The sequence below is a fragment of the Etheostoma cragini genome, chromosome 6, assembly GCF_013103735.1.
Source record: "Etheostoma cragini isolate CJK2018 chromosome 6, CSU_Ecrag_1.0, whole genome shotgun sequence".
In the NCBI taxonomy this organism is placed as follows: Eukaryota; Metazoa; Chordata; class Actinopteri; order Perciformes; family Percidae; genus Etheostoma; species Etheostoma cragini.
The window spans coordinates 6,900,992-6,906,991 of NC_048412.1; the positions used below are offsets into that span (position 1 = coordinate 6,900,992).

At 39.5% G+C, this 6,000-nt stretch overlaps 1 protein-coding gene across 3 annotated transcripts in view; it reads left to right on the forward strand.

The window, feature by feature from the left end:
- Positions 1-6,000, forward strand: part of ascc3 (activating signal cointegrator 1 complex subunit 3) — a 178,514-nt gene that overhangs the window by 109,670 nt on the left and 62,844 nt on the right. The gene's annotated exons all lie outside the window — the stretch shown is intronic.

Here is a 6,000-nt window from a genome sequence, read left to right on the forward strand (position 1 = left end):
TAATGAAAAACCTCACGAAATTGTAAATCATTGTATGATGTGAATTTATGCACTGCTGACAATGCTTTGCCGTATTTAGATACATATCCACCATAGATAAAGCTGAAACAGAATGGAACATTAAGAGATAGAGGCAGATTGTGTTGGAAAAGTAGAGTGGATGTGAGTGGAGGCTCATCCTCCCACTCTCTCCTGCCTCTCCCAACCTCTGAGCAACAAACATTATGACTATCAAGGGGCCACTTAATGGAATCAACAATTAGCCATCCTGCCTCAATTTAACAAAGTAAATGAATAGTTGTAGTGCTCATGACAGTCAGTGTTGGTAGGGATGGCGGTAGACAGAAGCTACACATCTGCCACTCTTCACCACAGAGCACAGCTATCATTTGCCACATTTGGTGTGATTTTACACTTTAAAATCTCAGCAATCTCTTACAGCTGTAATGTGCTGGATCATAATACTGATGTCATTAGTCAAAACATCAGGGACACGTGCTCAAAGAAATCCTCAGAAATGTAAACCAGTTAGTTATTCCTACATGTATTTAGTGGTCTTTAGACAAGGATTCACAAACCCTTGAACAGATTATTTTGGCGCTGGTGTTGGCTGGTTTTTTTACATAGTCACAGCAATGACAGACGGTGAGTGGAGCTGGCAGCTGGCTTTCTGTGGACAGAGTTAGCTCTGCGGCAGGAGCAGCAGCGAGTGGCAGGGCCTAATGGGACCTGATCAGGAGCTTAGGTCACTGCCATCTCAAATACAGCCATGGCACGGCAGACATCAGAGCTAACTCACCTTAGATTAGAGGCTGGAAGCAAGGCTGTAACGCACTGACACCTCAAAGCAAACCCTCAGCAATAGCATTTCATTAACCTACCTTCCCCCCGGCTCATGTGGATCTCAACAGCACAGTGCACAACCTGGCGCTGGGGACTTGCACAAGGACACATAGTTTCCGGTATGCCCTGATTTTATGACACATACAGCATAGCAGGATTGTGTTTTATTTTATTGTGCAATTTTTGGAATGAGTACCAGCATAACAAATGCACTGCCACATCAGTGGTTTGGTGAAGAGGAAATATGCTAGACTTTGTAGAATGTGCCAAAGAATCTACAAGTGCAAACTTTTCAAGGTTAAACGTTCTGTTGTCTGACTTTATACGCCAAAAGTGCTTTTACATACCTGTTGTGAATGTCCACACTCAAAGCTAGAGCAGGAGAGTGGGCCTTCATAAAGTAGAGAGGGGACAGATGAGATGGTCATACATTTAAGCCAGGGGTGTCAAACTCCTTTTAGTTCATGGGCCCCATAATTTGATCTGAAGTGGACCAGAGCCGTACACCACTCCAGAAAGATCAGAAACTTTATCTGCCTCAAAATTTCTTGTCAGCTTGATGTTGTCAAACGCAAGTTGTTTCTGCTCTGACGCCATTCTAAGGCAGGATCTGGGAGAGAGGGATAATACTCTGAGGAAAAAAACTTATGGAAAAAGAACTTGGATATTCTTTGAGAATAAATTGATCAATTTGGAATTGGAATTAATTACTTATCTGCAATTGTCACACTTTTCAAAGTCATGCAGTGGGCCTGATTGGACCCTTTGGCGGGCCGGTTCTGGCCCACGAGCCGTATGTTTAACAACCCTAATTTGAGCAATTGCTCACAACAGGCCGTGGTGATTATAACACAGCTAAAGGGGCATAGAAGCCTACAGAGGCAGCGGCTATGCACGTAGCACAGGTAACGTTAGCCTACAGTTAGCACAGGCTATTTCTTTTGTGTAATGCTCAAGAAAGGCACGCAATAAAACAAACAAACTAACAGATCGAGGCAGCAGTTGAACAGCAACTCCTGTTTTCTGCTAGGCAAAATTACTGTTTTTTGTTAATGGAGTCTGTTAGCTTTGAAGAGAGCATAGATTACAGCTTCAGTTCCCCATTGGAAAGGGCGTTATGACTGCAAGATGCAGCAATGAAAGTGTACACTGAAATACTGCTGATTTTAAAGCAGCTCTATGTCATGGCATTGTCTGTGCAGATCTCCTGCTTCCCTCAATGACACCTGCTATCAGTTTGTTTCCCAGACGTGGAGTGATACTTTTTTTGCAAAGGAGTTAGACGTCATAGCCATTGCATATGGTTATTATATCCTGGCTGTGAACCAGGGGTAACCTTAGGATTTCATTGATTTTAGCTAGCCATTTTCTAGCCAAAAAGTCACAGATCCGCAAAGGCTTTCATTCAGTCATTCAAATTGAATCAATTCAGCTTAAACTAAAGGTGTAGCTGGCTTAATATCAGTCAGGCAGCATCTTGATTAGATAGAATTTATTAATCCCACCATGGAGAAATTCACTTGTCACAGCACAACAAAGCATCAAAAATACACATGAAATAGAAATATGATAGAAAAAATACGCAAAGAAAGAATAAAAATAGAAGAAAAAAATTATAACGTACATATATAGACTGCACTTCTTGTATTTTCAGGTGAGGAATATATATATATATCTATATACTGTATATATAGATATATATATATATATATAGATAGATAGATTGATACACATGGATATGAAAAAGTCTTGGTGTACAGGCCATTATTTACATTTGGGAGGATTATACAGTATACTGATATACAGAATATGAGATGGCACATTGCACAGGTCACAGTAAGATGTACAGATGTAAGACGTACAATCAGTCAGCTCGCTTCTGGCTTTGCCCCTTCAAGCAAAAATGGCAGTGGACATAGGTGGGAAGCCAGTGAGGGATCATGTCCTTCAATCAGCACTAGCGTCCCATAATTGTTGGTATGTGCAAAATGTCTGATTCTGTCTACACCCTCCTCGGGATGGCAGTGTGAATCAATAGTACCAAGAAAGTAGTAGAGGGGGATTTGGTCAAACTGAGAGAAAAATGGTGTATACCTTATTCTAAAAAAAAGTCTCACACTTGAGTGAGGTAAGAAACTTTTTTATTTATGAAGAAAACAGACGAGAAGACAGACCGTCCTTCCAGGAAAATGACAGAATCGGTTTGTTCCAATGCCTAAATATAACCTATTGCTACATTTTACTGACAAGTGAGTTTTGTCTGTCATAAGCAAAGGTGGAAGCAATTTGTCATTGTGAAAACCTTGTGAGGATGAAGTTGGGGTGAAATCTGGATGAATAAGTTTGACACCACAGTAGCAGGTCATCTTGAACAAGTTTTCTTTTTCTTTCTGTTTTTAACCCTTTAAGCCCTCCTCAAATTTATCAACATGGACACCTTTGTGGCAAAAATGTACACACACAAAAAACTAGCTATTAAATCATCACGCAATATTTCTTTTTATACATCTCTTAACCAACGTCTAACTTGCTCAAAACTAACCAACATTTTAACCATTTAAATGCATGTTTATTTATTTGAAGTATTCCATTATTTATTACAAAAAAGCACAAAAAATGCTTGCTTTTTATGTAATGAATAATATGGAGATGGGGCTTTGGTGGTTATTAGAGTCTTGAATATGTCAAATTTAAGCAACAAAACTGAATTTAAAGGGGTCACAATTATTTGTTCAGGAGCTTTTGAGGGAGGAACTTGCCCTTGTAGGGCCCATCAGGGCAAACACGCCTAAGCTTCCCCCCAAACTGAAGCAGAGACTTGCTGGTCTGCTGCTGAAGTAAACTAAACACACACACATTGTTCCAGAATATAACTGGCAAAAATACAATAATTTCATGCATCGGCCTACAAAGGGAAAATGGTTGAATCTGGTGGAATACAGTAAAAATGTCAAATATCACCACTTTTCTTCAAAATGAAATGCTGACATTACAGAATGCATGGTTTTATACTGCAAAGGAAGTGCGATAAAAACATGTGGTTTTAATGGAAGTCAGTGAGACATTTTTTTCCACCAAGGTGTCCGGAGGGACTATCTGGCACTAGATAAAAAATACTAATGCAAACATATCAGTTTTGTTGATAGTCTTTGACATATCCAAGACTCTAATCACCATCAAAGCCCCATTCCCCTACGATTTATTTTATGGAAAATAATTAATGTTCTGTCGGGATTTTCATAGATAATTATTACTTTAAAGAATTAAACTGGTAAAAATCATGTAAGAGTAAAAAACACTGAATTTAAAAATGTTGACCAAAAAGAAAGGTTCTGACAAAATGTCATGCCATGTCATGTCCTAAGCTGTAACACAGCAAAAAATATCACAACATTTGAAAACAATTTACTAAAATGCCCAAAGAGGACATGAGGGTTAAATCTAACCTTGTCCCAGTAGTTTTTGTTTTTAAAGCTATAGTGCGCAACCCTTCATTAATATAAACCTCTGCTCCATTCAAGCCATTGCTTAATGAGTTGATACAAAGCTAATAAAGACTATCAGCCCCACAAAACTCTCTGTATTTCTCAGTTTAGCTCTGGTTACTAAATAGTGTAGTTTGGCTACATTTGTACACAAAAGCTCGAGTGACGTCACTGAAAGGACAACTGCAGCGTTCAGCTTTGGACCCAAAAGGTTTATACAAATTTAAAGATAACTACCTCTTCTGAAGAGCCCATGTTATTTTTTTTAAATTTATTTTCCGTTTCTACCTTGATTTGATGGGATGAACGCTAGCAGCAACTGCATGGAAGAGGGCGGGTGTGGTGCACCGAGAGTGTTGTCATTACTGTTAGAACTCGTCATGGGGGCGACAGAAACTACGCTCCATAGCTTTAACCCAAATCATGACCTTTCCCTACCCCGAAACCAACCAACCTTTTTTTTTGCCTAAGCGTAGTCTACATGCTTGATGTTCCACTTAGGTAAATTCCGCCGGATGCATGTCTTTTCGCCGATGTCCGATTCTTTCCTCTTTCTTTGTGTTGTAATTTTAAAACTCTTTAAGGTTGGGGAGTCATATCTAAGGTCCTTCCTATTTCCTGGTGGAGTGAATAACATTTGCTTAGGTATTAATCCAAACACCAGGCCTAATCAGGGACAGAGTTATTGTTTGGAAAAAAAACTTTAGATTTTGATTGTAAAACAAATTTAAATTTAAACTGAAGTTTACAAAATATGTTAGTTGGCAAGTGACCATGGTATACGCAGGTTAACGCCCTTCGAGGTGTCCATTGTCCGTTTTTAATGGACGACATTGAGGGATGAATCGCCTGGTCAGGCATTAACCCTTCCGTATAAAGTAAATTAGTATTTAAGCTATTAGTAACTGCAACATAAAATTGACAACGGCCCAGTATGTTCACATGTTGTTTCCATTAAAACCCACTGACTAAAATTACCTGACACTGAAGTAACAACAACAACAACATGACCGGTTAAGATCATCACAAAGACTATTACCACAGTAAATGTTTTTTTAAAGCTATAGTGCGTAGTCTGCCCCATGAGGAATTCTAAGTAATGACAACTTAACCGTTGGTGCGTCCACATGATACAAGCCTTTGGTGCTCGCGTACCACCCCCACTCCTCCTTAACACACTTGCTAGGGGCCAAGGAGGACACGGAGGATTAAAAAAAACATGATGGACTCTTTAGAAGAGGTTATTATCGTCACTAGATTTTCTGCACTCGAAAGTCGCCCGACGACACTGCTTTGTAAACAAAGCCATTCTGAGAAATACAGAGAGAGTTGTGTGGGGCTGAAAGTCTTAATTAGCTTTGTACCAACTCATTTGGCAATGGCTTCAATGTCACAGGCATTCATTAGATTAACAAGTAACACACTAAAGCTTTAAATAAACTAATGTATTGATTTCACAGTATGGAAAAAAAAAATCTTTACTTCTGTGGCATTTTACCTCATTTTCATATACCCGCTGCACAGTTGGTAACTTAAAGCCCTAAACCTTTATCCACAAGGCTTGCATACAAGACCAGACAGTCGCTGCAAACCAAAACTGTGTGCGCGCGCGTGTGTGTGTGTGTGTGTGTGTGTGTGTGTGTGTGTGTGTGTGTGTGTGTGTGTGTGTGTG